Raw genomic sequence first — 22,244 nt, 5'->3', positions numbered from 1 at the left:
TTGCTGACTCTCATTTGAGTAGGATGACTTCCTCACCAATCAGCCTGAGTTCCACCTCATTTTAACAACTAGTGTCCAGAAAAAAAGTGTAAAGACTGTGCTATCAAGTTCATTCTGAAAATTCTGAGATTCAAGCAATATTTATTCACAGAAATAAAATTTTTTCTTTGCTATAAAAATTTTATCTGTTGGTCTAAATTCTACATCAAAGATTGTTATTTAAAAAGTGACCCCAATAACATCCAAGCCTCCATAGCTCCTTCTCTTCTTAGCTTTAGGTTCAGAAGACCTGTCTCTGCCATTTCACACTCAAGCAGGCTAACTATTCAAGGGGAGTTTTTCTAAGAGTTTATGAGCTAAGAGATGAATTGGAAAAAAAATTGTGAATTATATTCACTTTGAAAAACTCTTCGAAAGATAAATCATTGGCTTCAAAACATGCTGGATCTTACTGAGATCCTAGATGAGGTTAATTGAAAATTGCAAGGACCCTGTGAAATATACAGTGTACTGACAAAGTTTATCTATTTACAAGCAAAAATTTAACCTTGAAAATGAGGCTAAAATGACTCACTGGTAACTTCATTGTTTAAATCCTAAGAAAAATTTTTAAGGCCAGTAGAGCAATAATTGCATATTCCTAAGGAAAAGCTTTATTATTTTTGAAATATGTAATATGAAAAGCTCAGGTGGATCTGAAATCTATTCAAATAATCATAAAAAATATTAACATTACATTTGTCATTGAAAAGGAAAGTGATAGCTGTTAGATGGGCAAAAAAGAACAATTTAGAGATTAGATTATCTAAATTCTGTTCAATGGCAAGAAAAGATGATTCATCAAAGGAAAAAGCAGTGAATGTTGCCCTTTATTTGCCACTATCCACCAGTAGCAGCAAAATCTCTAGTGAAGGGTGACTATCAAGAATTCAATGAGACCATTTAAAATCTTGATCAGGAATTGTATGTTGCTATTTCAAGCATAAAACGTAATATCAAAAGCTGTATTCTTGGAAGCAAGGACAAGATTTTAATTAAAAATCTAAAAATATTTTACTTGGAGGTTTTATACAATGTAATATTTGACATCTTACCCATCATTTTGTATATTATTATTATATTAAGAAAGTTAAAAAACAACTTTTTGGCTATGCCCAAACAAATCTCTTTCAGTTTACCCCTTAAAAAAAGAAGAAAATAACTGGTGTCAAGATTGATTCTGGAGCCTTAGGGAACCTCAGTCTTTTATAGTAGGCAGTAAGCATGCCCTGTTACATCCTTGAAAAATGATCTGGGACAAAGAAGGTCGATGTTTCACTCTTAGTACATGCTGAAATACAAGAGACACATGGAAAACTGTCTTACAATTTCTACTCTCTACTCATTTTGACATCATTCTGGCTTCTGATGAGTTGTCCCATTAGTACACCACTCTGTCAGTCACTAAGGGGCCAAATCCATTCAATTTGTCTAACACAGCATATAACTGAAGCTATTATCAACAGAATTTCAAGCAGTATTGATTTTAATCATGCCATCCTCAGAATTCCAGACCCAGTCAGCTAAACAATTCTGATAAACCACCAGAGTTTACCTTAGTTAGCCAGGTAGCTTTCTCCCTCCTTAATTCTGTGTATTGACATTCCTGCTTGCCCCAAAGCATTAATCCATGTATAGCAAGATGTACTAGTGACTACAGAGACTCAGCCTTGGCCTACAAAGAAGAAACCAAAAGCAATTTTATCATTCAGAACAACCCAGGCCAGTGAGTTCAAGCTGGTCTGAATGTCCTCCAGGGCTGAAATGGTGTCATGGATCACTTCAGCTAATGCTAGAACAAATTTCCTATTGGTTTTTCTAACTGGATCAGTTAGAAGTTTCGGGGAAAACTGTCCACAGGGTGGACATAAATAATAAGTCATTTATTCCTCCCCAAAATGCCCTACAGAAACCAAGGTCTCTTAAAGAGAGACCTTCACAGTTGTCTGTGATACACAGGTATTGTCTTAAATACTTGCAGGTCTCTCATTAATACCCCTGAGAAGCAGGTCACTGTGTCTTAGGGACAGAAGCACCATCATGGATTTATTTTACCTGTCCTAGAACATCATATAATGTAATCAAACAGTGTGTACACCAGCTTCTTTCACTTAGCATGATGTGTGAGATTTATCTCTATTGTCACATTGAACAATAGTGTATTCCTTCTAATTACAAAGTAGCATACTGTTATGACTATACTTCAATTTGTCTAGTCTCTATTCATGAACATTTCTGGTTTTTCCAGTTTGGGCCCATTATGAATAAAGTTGCTATGAATATAAAGTCTTTTTGTGGACACAAATTTTTATGTCTTTTAGGTAAATACCTAGGATTAGGATTGCCAGGTCATAGGGTAGGTAAGTATTTAGACTGATGAGAAATTGTCAGACATTCTTTCGAAACAGTGGTACCATTTTCACGAACAATGTGTAAGAGTTGCAGTTACTCCACATCCTTGCCAGCATTTGTGACTGTCAGTCTTTTAAGTTTGTAGCCAATCGGGTAATTCTGCAGTAGCATCTCATTAGTATTTTTGCTGATTTATTTTAAAGTTTATTTCTTAAATGTTCAGTGAGTATAGTTTTTTCAAAAAACACAAGAGAATAGAAAACTAATGGAACAGCATTGCTTACATAAACCCCTTCCTCAAACAGCATAATCTCACATCATATTCAGAGAAGCAGGGTAATGGACATTTGAAGTCTGGTCAGAACAACATTCAAACCTCAGCTAGTGACCGAGTAACTTGAAGATCTTTAACATATTATAAAAACCCTCTGACTCTCAGTTTTCTGATAAAATTGTGTGTGTGTAGGGGAGGGGGGGTGGGGGGGGTGGATTATCTAACAACTAGGTAAGACATTAAATATAAAATTATAGATAAGGTATATTATTTTGATATGAGACAGCCTGAGCCCATTTGCTGTGACCTTGTAAATTTCACTTAATTTTTCAAAATATGTTTCTTCATACAAGAAGAGAAAATAAGCTCATTCATACAGTACTTGGTATGGTCTCGGGAACATATAATAGTAGCCAAGATTTCTAGAAAATGTACTGCATACTACATACAGCAATTTACATGGATCATTTCATTCAAACCTCATAGTCCCATAAGCTTTTGAGGTAGGTACATTATTATCTCTATTTTGCAAGGGCTTTGAAAGCTCTCGTAACTTGTCTCAGCTTTCACAGCAAGTAGCCAGAATCTGGAGCCCATAAAAAACACTGCTTCTACCAAAAATAGAAAGAAAGAAGGCTAAATTTTATTCATTATTTGTTTTCTTAAATTGATAATCTCTATTTCCCTTCATTACTCAATTTTTTCCTTGCTAAAACAGTTTAGGAAGCATTAAGAGTATTAAATTTTGAATTCAAAGACTGGCTCCTTAAAGAAAAATCAAATCAAATGTTATATATTTACTATATATATATGGAATTTTGTCTTTTCTGGCAACAATATAAAAGGTTGTAAATTGCTTTCTGTTGCCCCCTTGTGATCAATAGCACATATTTTTAAGATACTGGACTCAAATTATCATCAATCCTGTGTTAGACAAACCTAAGAATAGCTTTGACTTCAAAGACCCACCAACAAACACCAAAAACTGTAAATAAGATGAGCTGGTGAATCAAAAGGGTACAGAGCTTGCCACTCTTGACTGGTGGGCATCAATACAGTCTGAGGGGTGTCTACATAATTCAATGCACCTGCAAAGAACATAGTTAAAGAACTTCCTCCTTAACTGAGTTCTTCAGCCTTCCTCTTAGAAATACATACAACACAAATAGACCATCAGCTCCCATCCCATGTCCATCATCACTGGACAAGAAGATCATTTTTACCAGAAGCTACCATCCACTGTACAGTTCATCTAGGGGATTTCCAATTATATCCTATAAAATTAATCACCAAACAGCACTGAAGGAAGAGTGAAACAAAGGACAAAATGCATAATTTGCCACCGTTTAAAGTCATCCCATCCCTCCAGGAAAAAAAAAAAAAAAGTCAGTTCATTGCTTGTTCCGTAATCCGTCAGCAATGTCAGCAAGCCATTTAAGCTCAGTCATGCACAAGTGATTACAGAAACAGCCATACACAAAATAGGCTTTCATATTAAAAGGCTACTAAGAAGTTATGTCCCAGCTATCTTCCTGCTTTCTGAAAAGGAAAAATGGTCACATGAAACATCAATCAACAGCTTGAGCCAAATGAAAGAACTTGAAATAAACCATTATAAAGAAATGAATTGAACCAGCTGAAGATGAATAAGTAACTTATTTAAAGTTCCAAGGTCTTTACATATGAGAGCCCGATCATGGTGTGGCCAATGATATGAAAAGATTCACATACTGTACATTATCACAGAAATGAAGATGTCACTCCAAGGTTAACCCCGTTTGAATTTATTGATGATAGTCTTTAACGTACAAGGCTAAAGTGGCTTGAATATTTTAACTGAGTCAGGACCTTACAAATAAAGCGCACGTAATGAAACACTGAATAGGGAAAACCCATGAGACAAGAAGAGTAGCTGCCGACAAACTCATCTTGTCTTTTGTGTGGAAAAAAAATTCCACTATTCAAAGAACATTAGAAACATCTCTCACTGAATCGTAGTAAATGGTTTGGAAAACACTCATTCCCCCATGATTAAAGCTTCAGATCAAAGCATATACAAAAAGCCACTTGGGAAATATTTTTCAGCTCAGCCTCCTTGGGAGGCATCACAGGTGGTGTCCCCTAGGATGCCTTGTCTTCAAAGGTTCAATAGACTCGGGCTCTCAGATTAACAGGTAAGACCCGCTATGTTGCATTCAAAATGATTCTTATCATCTGATCCTGCAGTTCCATTCCTAAGGATATACCTCCTAAATAAACCATCTAAAACAAAACCAGCTTTATAAACAAAAATATTCATCATGCTTTCTAATTTTTAAAATAAGACCTCTACAACACAGGGAATATAGTCAATATTTTATAGTAACTATAAATGGAATACAACCTTTAAAATTGTGAATCATTATGTTGTATACCTGTAATATCTAATATCTAACACCTGTAATATCTAATATCGTACATGAACTGTTGTTGTTTAGTTGCTAAATCATGTCTGACTCTTTTGCAACCTCATGGACTGTAGACCATCAGGCTCCTCTGTCTATGGGGTTTCCCAGGCAAGAATACTGGAATGGGTTACCATTTCCTTCTCCAGGGGATTCTTCCAACCCAGGGGTCAAGTCTACATCTCCTGAATTGGTAGGTGGATTCTCTACCACTGAGCCACCAAGGAAGCCTCACACATAAACTATAGTTCAATAAAAAAATAATTTAAGCAAAAAAAATGATTCTTCTGTTTCCCACACTTCCCCTAGGAGCCTCCATCAGCTCTCCAGGACAGTGCTGCCATAATTCAAATGGTCCAAATTATATCAAAGAAAATTTTTAAAGGAATACTTTCCAATGCCAAATCAAAGTGTCAGTATCTGGGTTTAAGTGTGAAAGTCTTTTTTTTTCTTCCTTTTTTGGAAGTGTGCTACGATACAGATGTGTGTTGACATCTATGCCAGATAAATATGGCAGTTATTTATCAATGAGACATTTTCTGAAGAGTTGGACTGTAAGCAATCTTCTATTGTTCAGAAACATCTCTAAATGCTGCTCCCAGTTTATATCAGGGACAGATGTCACACAGAAGCTATCTTAATGCAAGGATCAGTTAAGAAACTATCGCAGGAAGTGTAGAATACTCCTCATTGGCTTAGAGAAGATTCAGGCTGCTAAAAATGCCACTTGGCTGTGGACTCAGATAGGTTTAGAGTCTGCTAGCTGTATGACTGTGGCAAGTTACCTATTTTATACTTCAATTTCCTCATCTGTAAAAGGAAAATGAGTAAAAATACCAACTGCTTTGGTTAACATGAAGATTAAATGAGATATCATAAAGCAATTAGAACAGTGGCTGACACATAGAATGCACTCACTAACTTTTAGCTACTGTTATTACCATAATCATCATTAGTGTCATTATTAACTGGGAAAGGAAAAGAGAACTTTTTTCATAAAAATTTTTTTTCGTAAAAATGAAATCTGCCAGTGAGATAGAGCCTTCTTAAAAGGATATGAGATTTATGCCAAAGATTCTTAAGGTCATTTCTTATCCTTTAAGGCAGATCAAAATCCTGAAAATCATATCCTTTCTACTACAATGTTTCTCAAACTTTAATGTTCAATAGAATCACCATGGGATTTGGTTAGAATGCAGGTTCTGATTCAGTAGGTTGGATGGGGCCTAAGACTCTATATTTCTAATACAGAATTTGGTGATGTCTACACTGTTGGACCACACTTATAGCAGGGTTCTATAAGGCAAGATCTCTCTCCTTTGAGTATCATTACACGTCTAATAAGGGATTAGACTAGAATCCAGGTCTTCTGTCCTTAGACTGGCAGTACCTCACTGTGTAGCTCAGTAGACCAAGATTTCTGCTATTTTCTTATAGGTCCTCTCCACATGCCATGTTTTGATGGAGAACTACTCAAAATTTTTCATCTCCCTTGTCCCGTTAAAAATGTGCCCTGAAAAAAAAAAAAAAAAAAATGTGCCCTGAAGTTTTCAAGTTTAAATGCTGTACTACACTCCCTCATAAAGGAACTATTTTCCAAAATAATTGATGGCACGGAAAGTAGCCTGCTCTCAGAGCAACAAAATTGGATTTGGGGGTTTCCAGTTAGATGGTGCAGCTATTATTAGTCTCCTTACCTACTGCTCTAAATCTGAATACAAGTAATTAATGTGCCAGCTTTCTCTTGAACTATTTTACCAAAAAATAGAAAACAGCTCTTTTCAAAGTAACAACAAAGTATGCATAATGGTATGTGATATGTGATATGTGAAGTCAAGTGGACCTTAAGAAGCATCACTTCGAACAAAGTTAGTGGAAGTGATGGAATTCCAGTTGAGCTATTTCAAATCCTAAAAGATGATGCTGTGAAAATCCTGCCCTCAACATGCCAGCAAATTTGGAAAACTCAGCAGTGGCCACAGGACTGGAAAAGGTCAGTTTCCATTCCAACCCCAAAGGCAATGACAAAGAATGCTCAAACTACCACACAATTGAACTCATCTCACATGCTAGCAAAATAATGCTCAAAATTCTCCAAGCCAGGTTTCAACAGTATGTGAACCATGAACTTCCAGATGTTCAAGTTGGATTTAGAAAAGGCAGAGGAACCAGACATCAAATTGCCAACATCTAGTCGATCATCAAAAAGGCAAGAGAGTTCCAGAAAAAACATCTACTTCTGCTGTATTGACTATGCCAAAGCACAACCACAACAAACTGTGGAAAGTTCTTAAAGAGGAGTACCAGACCACCTTACCTGCCTGCTGAGAAATCTATATACAGGTCAAGAAACAAGAGTTAGAACTGGACATGTTCAGAACTGGACATGTACAACAGACTGGTTCCAAATCAGGAAAGGAGTACATCAAGGCTGTATACTGTCACCCTGCTTATTTAACTTTTTTTTTTTTCATTTATTTTTATTAGTTGGAGGCTAATTAGTTTACAATATTGTAGTGGTTTTTGTCATACATTGACATGAATCAGCCATGGATTTACATGTATTACCCATCCCGATCCTCCTTATATGCAGAGTACATCATGAGAAATGCTGGACTGGATGAAGTACAAGCTTGAATCAAGATGGCCGGGAGAAATATCAATAATCTCAGATATGCAGATGACACCACCCTTATGGCAGAAAACGAAGAAGAACTAAAGAGCCTCTTGATGAAAGTGAAAGAGGAGAGTGAAAAAGTCGACTTAAAGCTCAACATTCAGAAAACTAAGATCATGGCATCCAGTCCCATCACTTCATGGCAAATAGATGGGGAAACAGTGGAAACAGTGACAGACTATTTTGGGGGGCTCCAAAATCACTGCAGGTGGTGGCTGCAGCCATGAAATTAAAAGATGCTTTCTCTTTGGAAGAAAAGTTATGACCAACCTAGACAGCATATTAAAAAGCAGAGACATTATTTTGCCGACAAAGGTCTGTCTAGTGAAAGCTATGGTTTTTCCAGTAGTCATGTATGGATGTGAGAGTTGAACTATAAAGAAAGCTGAGCGCCAAAGAACTGATGTTTTTGAACTGTGGTGTTGGAGAAGACTGTTGAGAGTTCCTTGCACTGCAAGGAGATCCAACCAGTCCATCCTAAAGGAAATCAGTCCTGAATATTCACTGGAAGGACTGATGCTGAAGCTGAAACTCCAATACTTTGGCCACTTGATGCAAAGAACTGACTTGTTTGAAAACACCCTGATGCTGAGAAAGATTGAAGGCAGGAGGAAAAGGAGACAACAATGGATGAGATGGTTGGATGGCATCCCTGACCTGATGGACATGAGTTTGCGTAAGCTCTGGGAGTTGGTGATGGACAGGGAGGCCTGGCGTGCTGCAGTCCATGGGGTCGCAAAGAGCTGGACACGACTGAGCAACTGAACTGAACTGAACTGATAGTGGTGTAAGCTATTACTGACCAGTCTAATGTACAAACAAAAGCAGGTAATTTACTGAGAAACAGTATAACTTAGGGATGAAAAGTATGAACTCTAGAGTAAGGCCACCTGGACTCAAAATTTTTAGCTATACAACTGTCCCTGTCCATTTCAAGATGCTATCAAAAAAATACCACAAGCTGTGTAGCTTATAAACAACAGAAATTTCTCATAGCTCTAGAGGCTTGAAGTCAAAGATTAGGGTGCCAGAATGGTCAGGTGAGGGCCCTATTCTTTGTTGCAGACACCTTCTTGTATCCACACAAGGTGGAAGAGGCTAGGGAGCTCAATGTCACCTCTCCTATAAGAGCATGTATACCACTCATTATTACTTAATTACTTAATCACTCTTATTACATAATCACTCTTATTACCTAATCACCTCCCAAAATCCCCACCTACTAATATCACCTTTGAGGGCTAGGATTTCAACATAAGGATTTTGGGGAACATAAACAACCAGACCATACATAGCAACTACCTATCATAAATATGACACTGACCAAGCTACTTCACTATTCTATGCCTCAGTTTCCCTATCTGTAAGCTGAGGATAATAATAGTACCTGTTAAAGTGGTTATAACTATTAAATCAATTTTATGTTAATTTATATATTTATAGATTATATATATATAATTACATCAGTTCAGTTCAGTCGCTCAGCCGCGTCTGACTCATTGCAACCCCATGAATCACAGCATGCCAGGCCTCCCTGTCCATCACCAACTCCCAGAATTTATTCAAACTCATGTCCATCAAGTCAGTGATGCCATCAACATATATTATATTAAATCAATTAAATACATATATATATATATATGTATGAAGTACACAGTCCACTACCCAATTAATTGTTACACGCTAAATGTGTTAATCAAGTAACTATTTTAACTATGATGGTGTTTTAGAAAATAGCACACACTTAATGAAGTTTTCAATAGAACATACACCTACACCAGTTAATAGGATCTTACTCATTGCAAACTCTACAGTTTTCCACATTGAGACTTTTCTTTCGGCTTTTTCCAGTATCTCAGGAGCTTGCTTTCTTGTATTTTCCCTAGCTTTCAGATTTCTGAGTTAAAATGCTCTTAAATTTAAAATTCCAACTCATATGATCTCAGCAGGACAAAGATTTTGTTAAACAGAAGGCAGAGAAGTTACTCATTGTTTCAGGTCCCTAATAACACTGAATGCAGTCGTGGGCTTCAACTGTGCTTTGTGAACAAGCATTTCAGAGTTCAACAAAATAGAATGAATCATCTTATAAGTGTAAAAGTTCTTCAAAAATTTCACCAAATTGGAGCTCCACAGAAAGAAACATGTAATAGGGGTCTCTCTACACTTCAACATAGAAATGGGGAAAAGATGAGAAAGAAAAAGACTATATTTTGAGGTATTATCAAATTATAGTTAATTTAAAATAAAGCTGTAGCACAGGGATCCCAGTCTGGTGCTCTGTGATGACCTGGAGGGATGGGATGGGGACGGGGGAAGGATGTTAAGGAGGGAGGGGGGAGGTGTATGTATAATTATTGCTGATCCACATTATTATATGGCAAAAACCAACACAACATTGAAAAAAAACTTTTAATGTAAATAAAATGAATGCAAAAAATAAATTTAAAAATAAGAAAAAGAGAGAAAAACTGTATATTAAAAGAAACTCAAAGACATGTTAATAACAATGTATAGTCCCTATTTGGAGGTCAGTTTGAACAGATCAATTATTTTAAAAATGTATGAGATAATCACAAAATGTGAACAGGATATTTGATGGCATTAAAGAATTACTGTCATTTATTTTTAAGGGTGATGATGGTACTTGGGTTGTATTTTTAAAATATTCCTTATATGTCTTCTAGTTTAGAGATACTACATTATACAGAGTGAAGTAAGCCAGAAAGATAAAGACCAATACAGTATACTAACGCATATATATGGAATTTAGAAAGATAGTAACGATAACCCTATATGCAAAACAGAAAAAGAGACACAGATATACAGAACAGACTTTTGGACTCTGTGGGAGAAGGCGAGGGTGGGATGTTCTGAGAGAATAGCATTGAAAGAAGTTTACTATCAAGGGTGATACAGATCACCAGCCCAGGTTGGATGCATGAGACAAGTGCTCAGGGCTGGTGCACTGGGAAGACCCAGAGGGATGGGATGGGGAGGGAGGTGGGAGTGGGGATCGGGATGGGGAATACATGTAAATCCATGGCTGATTCATGTCAATGTATGGCAAAAACCACTACAATATTGTAAAGTAATTAGCCTCCAACTATAATAAAAATAAATGGAAAAAAAATAGAGATACTACAAAATTTTTTATGGATGATATAATGGATTGTTTCCCAGTTGGAGGAAAGGGAGAAAATGATTAGGGGTATAGACTGGCCATGATCACTGTTAAAGCTGGGCAGTGGGTACATGGGAGTTCACTATAGTGTTTTATTTTTGTATACTTTGAAATTTTTCCTAATAAAAGTTCTGTTTCAGAAAAAATAAAATAAGGCCACTTTTTCAACATATACAATCAAACAAAAATAAAGCATGTAAATATAACAACACCCTGGTGTACATGTATAGAGATTTTATAGGTGAAATTTTCTCATATAAAATAGTACAGAGACAGAATAGAATAAATTCACTTTAGACAGAATACAATCAATACAACAGTAGTTACACAGTACTAACAACTTTGAATTGTCTCACAAAATTTGTGCCTATATAGATCAGTCATATTATCCTCAGGATTTTGTACATTAGTGTGTTTCACAGAATAATGTGATATTTTATACCTTACTCATTGGGTCTATGAAATACACCTAGGATCTCTTTATGGCTAAAGATCTATCTTTAATTTCAATTCATATATCAAATATCACCATATGTTATTTCAGTGTTCTGCCATCCTATGTTCATTGGTCAAGCTTACAAAGATATCAAATGTGCAAATGTTTTGATATAACCATCTGTAAACAGGGAGTAGTTCTTGGGGCAGTACCTGCTAATTTGCTAAATTAAAACCCTGTTTGCATTCCTAGGTGGCTCATTCTCTCCAGCCACTAATATTTTACTACACACATTTTCTCTTTGTGTTCCCCCCCGCCATGAAAGGAGCTACTACTACTACTACTACAACGACTTTACTGCTTATGAGGCATTTTCATTTACCAGGCACTGAACAAAGGCTTGGTGTGCATCGCTTCACTGACTGGAATGACAATTCACACTATTTGCCTAAGGATTACATCATCAGTAAGGACTAAGGCTGAAATCTGAAATTAAGTGATTTCAAATACCATAGTTTTAACTATAATATATAGTAAGACAATATTTCCAAAATATCTACCAAAAAAGTCTGCCTAGTTTTGTATGTTTAAAACTAAGCCAATAGGTAACATATTTATAGAATTTTAGAGTTTAGGATCAGTCTAAAGAAAATTTATGTTTCTTGTTCCCCCAAGAAATTTCAATAAAATAATACTATTTATTCAACTTGAATGTATGAAATTAATATCCTCTACACAGCTATCTTGAATATCATTATCTGTTTTGGAACTTCATGTAATGAAATTATAACATGTCATGAAGGGTTACACATATAAATAAAAGGAAAAAGAAACTTAGACTAAAATAAAATTTGGATTAAACACTGGGCTTTATATAAGATTTATAATACTACTGATTAAAGAAAGAACCAAATTTCAGTATATTTTTTCATTGTTTTCTTTCTTGCTCTTAGTATTTCTTGTATTCTACAGCAGTTAATTCTAAACATTCACCACAAGCCCTATTTAAATATCATAGGAAAGCTACAAACCCTGTCTTTCAAAACACACAGCAACATATTACATATAAATATTTACCACAATGTTTCGCATAATTTTAAGGAGAGTTGATAAGAATCCCTTTTCTAGATCATTTCCAATGAGTTTGTAGTGAGATAAAGTGGTAGTATCTATGTTTATTCTGTATTCCAGTTGTCCATCCAGAAGAAAAATGACACCTGGCTCTAGAACTTAACATAAGCTGTTTGTTATATGAAAAATACCTAACTTGCAGGCATGAAGTACAAGATTAAAGTCTTATCAACAAGATTACTTCAGCCAAGCAAGTGTCAAGTAAGCTAAACCACCATGTTAGCTCTCAGAAAGCAAGCAAAGCTTTGTTATCTATATCCAAAGGACATGTTGTCAATCTATGACTCCAGAACTGGGCATATACAAGAGTTAATATCAAACAAAAATGCCCTTATTTGCCCAGGGGAAAGAGATAAGGCTGGAGTAGGAAAGATCCTCCTGCACACATTTTTTAAACTGCTACATCTGCATATCTGCAAAAGAGCCTCCATCCCTAACACCAGCGATTTTCAGAATTTCAATAGAGATACCTAAATAACCCTAGCTAAGATTCATTGTGTTTATGTGGAAACAGATATTCAAAGGTTTAACCCAAGATCACAACTAATTTCATAGAACTCAAATGTTGGCCTACTCTCCATAGTCTCTGTGGCTTCACACAGCTTCAACAGTTGCTTATGCCAAAGCTACAGTTATAATTACAGAAAATGTTAAAGAGGACCACTGGAACAGATGCGTTTAATCCTTTTACCTCTCACGCCTAAATTCACATTCTTTCCAGTTCTCTCAGTTATTTTCCATTAGTTTAATTCACCGAAAGGAGATTTGGGACAAAGAAACGATTAAACTAATCCAGGTTAAAAGAAGGTGATTTAATTATGAGTCATAGAGCCTCATTCACATTGAGAAAATATGAAAGTAGGTGAACATTTGGATAATTTTAAAACAATTATATACTTAGAGCATATAATGTAAAGTTGATTATCTGAATAATGGCCATTCGACAGTGAGCAAATTATTAGATTATACATATGCTTAAATTTCTTTTTCTAACCTGAAGTTCTGTTTAACTATCTCCATTGATTAATACCATCCCATAAGTGGGGCATTAAAAAACCTATTTTCAGAGGAAGCATGAAAGGGGAGGGAAGCAGTCCACTGGAAAGTAAATACTAGAGTAATTTTTCATGTTGAAAGAGTATTCTAATGTACCAACAGAGACCTAGGAGCAATAACCATCAGTTAATAAGCAATTAAGCTTAAAGATAACCATCAGCACAAATAAAAATATACCCAATTATGATAATAGACTTTAGCATAGAGAGGTTTATAAATTATTAGTCAATCCCAGGAAAAAACATACTATTATGACCATTACTTATGAACATAGATGCATTAAAAATCTATAGCCCTACACTTTCACCAGTATTTGCAAAACATGTTATTGTTGGTGAAACTATGTTGTATCTGAGACTGCCAAATTCACATCATTGCTAACTGCCAAATGTCTGTTATTGACCTGAAACTTGCTTGCAAATTGCTTTTATATCACATCGCTTAAAGCTTCAGTCTCTCCAAACAATCTCGTATCATCCTCACTACTCATTAAGATTCCATGACTTTTACTTCCTCAGATTCATCCTACTCTCCCTAATCTTCTCACCTTTTCTCAAATCTTTCCTTGGCTTCCTATTACCCAGCTAATACTTGACATTGATATGATATAGTTTTCTCTATTAATTAGCTTTCTCAATATGACATTGTGATATGAGTGCTCACCTTATTTTTCAAATATTGTCAGAAGAGCATGTAGTGAGAAATTAAGGGCCCATCAATGCTTCACAAAACTGATTATACTGATATGAGGAAGTTCACAAAATTTTGCAAGTTTAGAGGTACTGCATTTGGGGGCAATTTCATATGGTGACTTTGACAGAAGATTTGTGTAGTACAGATTCTACTGATCTACAAGGAAAACAGACATATTAACCAAATTGAAACTGGGGCCAGATGTGTACAACTCAATGTATTATCAACTAAATCAGTTCACCTGGACGAAGTGGAAAGACACCTGTGAACTGGTGTACATATACCTCCTGTCCCAGAGCAGACGTGTGTAATATCTTACTAGGGACTAAATCATTCTTCTGCAATATCCAAACCTCACTCACTTAAAAAGCAATAATCACAATTAGTGTATTGTGGGAATGTAACATTTAGTTTATTCTCTTCCAGAATCACCTTTGTTCAAGGTGAAATTCTGAAAGCTGGTCGCCCAAGTTCATACAGGATGACACTGCATGTTTCCATGCCATCCGCCCACTGGGCGTTCCTATCCACGTTTTAGCTTCGTGGTGAAGAGGAGGTCAGAAGCAAAGATAAGGGGATTCAGACAGGTGCTGAATGCCAACAAAGCAATGCTACAGGATTCACTGCACATTTAGAGCTGCTTGGACAGGATGAGACTCCTTGGAATGCCAGGGCCTTCTGACAGCAGCGAGAGCCAGAGAGCCATGCCTCCTGCAGACAGAACTGTGAGAGACTCGCCATGTATGAGATTACAGAGAAACTGGAACTTCAGACTAGAGCTGGAGCTCTAAAGATAGAGGTAACAGTCCTGCCAGAAATGACTAGTTATCAACCTACAGTCATCACCAGAAGCGCACTGATGGAAATTCTGCCCATATGGGGTGAAAACAAAACTAAAAATGTTGAAACTCTACAGAGTAAAACCAAGAAGTGGGGAATAAAATCTAGCATTCACAGTAGAAACCTGCTTCCCTAAGGCAAGGTATGGGGCCTTTACCTGTCTGCAAGGGTAACAGCATCAGATCCCAAATGGCCTAGAACTTGAGGCTCAGAGAAGTGATCTCAAGAGCAGAACTAAGAATTATCGCTTTTCTGAAAAAGATGGAGAGATGAGACCCAGCTAACACTAGAATGCATGCTAATCCTGGCTGTGAAGAGCCTTAGATGTGCTGAGTGCTCTCAGGGGATGGTTTGCACAGGCCGTAGGTCCAATAGGAAAGAGGGGGGAGCTCAGAGAGGATGAAGGAAATGGAGAACGGGGGATGGATGTCACGAGGGTGAACTGTGAGTGCTCTAAGCTAAGCTAAGCTAAGTCACTTCAGTCGTGTCTGACTCTGTGCGACCCCATAGACGTCAGCCCACCAGTCTCCCCCGTTCCTGGGATTCTCCAGGCAAGAACACTGGAGTGGGTTGCCATTTCCTTCTCCAATGCATGAAAGAGAAAAGTGAAAGTGAAGTCACTCAGTCATGTCTGATTCTTAGTGACTCCATGGACCGCAGTCTACCAGGCTCCTCCATCCATGGGATTTTCCAGGCAAGAGTACTGGAGTGGGGTGCCATTGCCTTCTCCGTATGAGTGTTCTAATGCACCCTAATTTGCATGAATATAAATATTTCTGCTTTCACATTATTTCTATTGCCCAAGTGATTCCTTCTACTCTCACAGTTTTGACTACCCACTACAGCATGCTGAAGACCCCCAGTTCTATAGGTTCTGTGTCTGATTTTCTAACTTGCTTATCCAAATGTCTAAGATTTCCAGCCAGATTTCTCTGTCATATCAGACTTAGTATTTCTGTTACTGATCTCATTTCATCCCTTTCATCCCCACCAATGTCTAAATTCTCCTAATGTCAATTTGGATCCTCCAAGAAGCAGATGCCACATTGGGATTCGAGATGAAAGAGCTTTATCAGGAGACACACCTATGATGGATGGAGAGTGCTAGAGTTGGTGGGAAGACCCCCAGATTATGGTGCAGGTCTGATACGGTGAAAGAGTGGAGGAAGAATTGAGTAGGAAGAACCTCATACCACAGAGCAGTTCTGAAAGTACTGGCCAGGCCAATGGATCGTCCTTGAGCAGAAATTACCTGTGGAAATGTCTTATACTAGACAGGAATGGTCCAGCTCTGAAGCTACTACAGTGAGTAGGCAATAGCTGATGGCTCAGGAATCCTTTGCCATGGCAGAGCCAAAGATGCTATGGTTGGAGGTATCGGTCACTACATATCCTGTAACAGGTACTCCTGAGGGACATCTGTGTAACTCATCTCCACTACACACAAATTGTTCCTTATTTTCTCTCAGTTTATAGTCCGACCATCCCTCCAATTGATCTAAATTAGGAACATTCTCAACTCCTTTCTCTCCTATCTCCCAAAACCATTAAATTTGTTTTCTAAGCATTTCTCAGATCCATCATCAGATGTTTTCTAAGCGTTTCATCAGATCCATCTTCTCTATCCCCTGTTCCAGTTGGCCCTGGTCCAACTGGACCCTCTCTACTACTGGCCTACACCACTGCAGTAGATTCTATCTCCCTTACTCATTTCATCCCTCTCAAATCCACCCTACACATCAGTCTGCCAGAGAGACCCATAAACTTCAAGTATAACACTTCTATACCTCCCCATTTCCACCAAAAATATTCATGCACAAGCTTACCAGGATGCATAAGATCTTCAAAGCATATGACCCCTGCCTCTCTCTCCAACATTATCTCCATCTCTTACTCTAGGATTCAAAAACAGTAAAAGCTGTTTTGCATCCCCATGCCTTAACTCTCACGTTCCTTTCTGCAAGTATACCTTTCTTATCTTTCCAAGACTGGTTTGCTCCTAGAAATGTTAATTCTTTAAGGTTCAGTTCAAACATTATCTAATCTAGGAAACCTTCCCTGACTACACCTAGATTCACATAAAACCCACGTGCTTTTCAGGTTACCTTATAAATATTTGTATCTCAATCCTCTAAAAGACTGACTTTCTCACTAGTTATCTATTTTAGTCATAGATACATAGTATCGATAGAAACTAGCACAACATTGTAAAGCAACCATACTCCAATAAAAATTTAAAAATTTTAAAAGACTCAGTTTCTTCCATTTGCACAAAAAATTCAAGGCTTCTTATTCATCTGTGTGCTCTTCACACTTAGAAAAATACCTGATATTCAATAAAAATGGTTAAACAATGTATGGGGAGGAAAGAAACTCCACCCAAAATTACTGAACACCACATCTGTGTTGAGTACTATCAATTTTTACCTCCTTTAGTTATTTCAACAACCCTATAAAGTCAGGTATTTCATCTCCACTAGAAAACAGAGGCTCAGTGACATCAGACATAAAGTTCTGAGATTTAAACCCAATCAATGGATTCCAAAGGCTTTGCCATGCTTCCCAATATCATATTCCAATTTAATCCCAATGAGTAAATTCCATTTAATTATACTCAAAGATACAATGTTCCAGGCTGGAGAAAATGAGGACTTGAGAATTAGTCAAATGTGAACTTGCCACTTACTAGCAGTGGGCATTGGGAAAGTTAGGTAAACTTTATAATGTTCAGTTGTTTTTATTTTAAAAAATTGGTATACCAGTACCCACTTTGCATGGATCTGTGTAAGGACTAAAGAGAACAGATACATATCATCAGCATGATGCCTAGAAAAGATTAAGCATTTAACAGTAACCAATGGTAGAATGGATTATTTCATCCAGACACAACAGCGTTACTAACAATCATAGAAATGCCCCCCTTCCACATTATATTTCTTTTCTGTACCACCCTCAGAGGTGAGGGAACAGACTATGAGCAGTGAGTCAACAGAAAGGAGGAAAAAATGTAAAAACAAGGGCTTTTGTAACCATCAATGGGGTAATTAAATCTTTGAAAATAAAAACATAGCTAAAAACAATTGTCTGAAGATATATTCCTCTGTAGTAGAGCACATGTACTAGACCACTCAGACAATTAAACACCATTTCTCTTCTGCGAGCCTCTCCTGAGGGAAGAATATCTTTTGATAAAGAAAGGGACCTACCTAGAAGAAATTATTTGACATTTGGAAGGACAAACACGCTGCAATATGGAAGAATCCTATCGAGTGTTTTGATTTGCATCATAAACTAATCATTTCAACTGGATTATCTGCATATTTTCTGAAAGTATCTGAAAGGGAAATATCTTGTTTTACTGTGCTCTCATTTCTTGCAGCAGACAGTTGCACTGTGAAAATGTGTAGCCTTTTAGCAATTCACAAGGGTGGCTGATGTACTCAGAATTCTTGCTGTACCCCATTTGTTTTTTCATTACCCTGTTCACTGGTTCTGTTGGACAAAATTTGAAGCCAACTTATACTTCATTTTAATCCAAATCTTGGCACCTTCAAAATTTTACCAGATCTTTCAAAGCAATTTAAAAGCAATTTGAGGGCAAGTCTATACTGAAAGAGCAGGTCTGGACCTGCCCAATAATTCAGTGATTGCTCAACAATGGAAAAGTAGGCTGAGGATGCAGACAATTTGTGTGGGTGCAGGAGTATTTGTAATGCTCTGTTGTGTGACAGAAATAAAGTTGAAATCTGCTTCTTTCTGTGAACCCTTTAACTATCCTTTTCTTAATAAAATTGAAATGTTACTTTATATTTTTACTGAAGTATAGTTGACTTACAATACTGTGATAGTTTCAGGTGTACAACATAGTGATTCAGTATTTTGCAGATATTCCATTAAAGATTATTACTAGATAATGGGTACCATTCCTCGTGCTATGTAAAGTATAACTTTGTTGCTTTCCTATTTTATATATTTAGTAATTTGTATAGGATAATACCAAACCCCTCATTCGTCCCACCCCCTTTTCCTCTCTCCTTTGATAACTACAAGCTTGTTTTCTATATCTGTGAGTCTGTTTCTGTTTTACATACACATTCATTTGTATTACATTTTAGAGTTGTATATAAGTGATATCAATATAGTATTTGTTTTTATTTCACTCAGCATAGTATTCCCTATGTTCATCCATTTTGCTATAAATGGTAATATTTCCTTCTTTTTGTGGCTAAGTTACAGTTCATCATATACACTTGTACACTGTTGGTGGGGGTGTAGATTAGTGTAGGCAGTATGGAAAACAATAGAGAAATTCCCAAAAAATCCAAAAATAGAGCTATGATGTGATCCAGCAGTCCCATTCCAGGGTACCTATCCAGGAGGAAAAAAAAAAAAAACAATAATGCTAAAGATGCATGCACCTGTAAATAGCAACACTATTTACAGTGGCCAGGACATGGAAGCAACCCAAGTTATCTTATCTTAGTTAAAGCTTAAGAAGAAACCTGAGGATGGCTCAGCAACTGTGCTTTTCCTGATCATGATCATAAAATTATCTATCCTGAAGCCTTACTGGAAGTATTAAGAAACAAATTATTCTAAGAAGTTTCTGGGAGTTTAGCTTTCTGCCCCTGGACACTGCCGAGAAAGCAAAGCATCGTTGAAGACTTCCCCACCTCCACTGCCCTCATGTCTAAATCAGAGTCTCCCCAAGAGCCCAAACAGCTGCTGAAGCTCTTCATCGGAGGATTGAGCTTTGAAACAACCGATGAGAGTCTGAGCAGCCATTTTGAGCAATGGGGAATGCTCACAGACTGTGTGGTAATGAGGGATCCAAACACCAAGCGCTCCAGGGGCTTCGGGTTTGTCACATAGGCCACAGTGGAGGAGGTGGATGCGGCCATGAATGCAAGGCCACACAAGGTGGACGGGAGATGTGGAACCAAAGAGGGCCTTCTCAAGAGAAGATTCTCAAAGACCTGGTGCTCACTTAACTGTGAAAAAGATTTTTGTTGGTGGCATTAAAGAAGACACTGAAGAACATCACCTGAGAGATTATTTTGAACAGTATGGGAAAACTGAAGTAATTGAAATCATGACTGACCGAGGCAGTGGCAAAAAGAGAGGCTTTGCTTTTGTAACCGTTGATGACCATGACTCTGTAGACAAGATTGTCGTTCAGAAATACCACACTGTGAATGGCCACAACTGTGAAGTGAGAAAAGCCCTGTCTAAGCAAGAGATGGCTAGTGCTTCATCCAGCCAGAGAGGTCAAAGTGGTTCTGGAAACTTTGGTGGCGGCTGTGGAGGTGGTTTCGGTGGGAATGACAACTTTGGTCGTGGAGGAAACTTCAGTGGTCGAGGTGGCTTTGGTGGCAGCCGTGGTGGTGGCGGATATGGTGGCAGTGGGGATGGATATAAAGGATTTGGTAATGACAGAAGCAATTTTGGAGGTGGCAGAAGCTACAATGATTTTGGCAATTAGAACAATCAATCTTCAAATTTTGGACCCATGAAAGGAGGAAACTTTGGAGGCAGAAGTTCTGGCCCCTATGGTTGTGTAGGCCAATACTTTGCCAAACCACGAAACCAAGGTGACTACAGTGGTTCCAGCAGCAGCAGTAGCTATGGTAGTGGCAGAAGGTTTTAATTACTGCCAGGAAACAAAACTTAGCGGGAGAGGAGAGCCAGAGAAGTGACAGGGAAGCTAACAGATTTGTGAACTCAGCCAAGCACAGTGGTGGCAGGGCCTAGCTGCTACAAAGAAGACATGTTTTAGACAATGCTCATGTGTATGGGCAAAAAACTCGAGGACTGTACTTGTGACTAATTGTATAACAGGTTATTTTAGTTTCTGTTCTGTGGAAAGTGTAAAGCATTCCAACAAAGGGTTTTAATGTAGATTTTTTTTTTTTTTGCACCCATGCTGTTGATTGCTAAATGTAATAGTCTGATCATGATGCTGAATAAATGTCTTTCTTTCTTTTTTTTTAATGTGCTGTGTAAAGTTAGTCTACTCTGAAGCCATTTTGGTAAACTACTCCAACAGTGTGAAGTTAGAATTCCTTCAGGGTCATGCCAGGTTCCATTTGAAATTTATTTACAACCTGCTTGGTGGAGAAGCTGTTGTCTTCAGAACCGTTTCTGGATGTTTGTAGAAAATAACAGTGAGTTTCAATTTAAATACCTCATTCCATGTAAAGAAATTTTAATCATTTGCATATGTTCTTGGATTGCAGTGATGGCATGGTCTCTAGGGTTCACTCTGGGCTGATTTGACACTATAAAGACAGAGGTTGTCATTGGTAGAGGAGGGTCAAAATGACATGACTAAAATATGGTTGACGATTTAAGAGTTGGACAGTATGGCACTGGCACAAAAATAGAAATACAGATCAATGGAACAGGATAGAAACCTAGAAATAAACCCATAAACCTATGGTCAATTAATCTATGACAAAGGAGGCAAGACTATACAATGTTGGAAAGACAATCTTTTCAACAAATGCTGCTGGGAAAAATAGACAGCTACACATAAAAAAGTGAAATTAGATCATTCTTTAACACCGTACACAAAAATAAGGTAAAAATGAATTAAAGGCCTAAATGTGAGACCGGACACTATAAAACTCCTAGAGGAAATCATAGGCAGAGCACTCTCTACATAAATCACAGCAATTTCTTTCTTGATCCATTTCCCAGAATAATTGAAATAAAAGCAAAAATAAACAAATGGGACCTGCTTAAACCCAAAAGTGTCTGCTCATCAAAGGAAATAATAAACAAAATGAAAAGGCAACCCACAGATTGGGAGAAAATATTTGCAAATGATGTGACTGACAAAGAGTTAGTCTTCAAATTTTACAAACAGCTCATGATGCTTAACAGCATCAAAACAAACAACCCAATCAAAAAATGGGCAGAAGACCTAAATAGGATTTTTTCCAAGAAGTCATACAGATTGGCAAGAGGCACATGAAAAGATGATCAATATCGCTAATTATTAGAGAAATGCAAATCAAAGCTACAATGAGATATCATCTCACAGCAGCCAGAAAGGCTATCCTCAAAAAATCCACAAACTATAGATGCTGGAGACGGTATGGAGAGAAGGGAACCCT

The 22,244-nt window shown here is 37.3% G+C and overlaps 1 pseudogene; it reads left to right on the top strand.

The window, feature by feature from the left end:
- The first annotated feature begins 19,812 nt into the window (after nt 1–19,812).
- On the top strand, nt 19,813–20,773 carry LOC122706694 (annotated as a pseudogene).
- The last annotated feature ends 1,471 nt before the right edge of the window (nt 20,774–22,244 follow it).

Source organism: Cervus elaphus, chromosome 13, assembly GCF_910594005.1.
Source record: "Cervus elaphus chromosome 13, mCerEla1.1, whole genome shotgun sequence".
Lineage (NCBI taxonomy): Eukaryota > Metazoa > Chordata > Mammalia > Artiodactyla > Cervidae > Cervus > Cervus elaphus.
The sequence above is the reverse complement of the archived record's forward strand: the minus strand, read 5'-3'. Positions and strand labels throughout refer to the sequence as shown.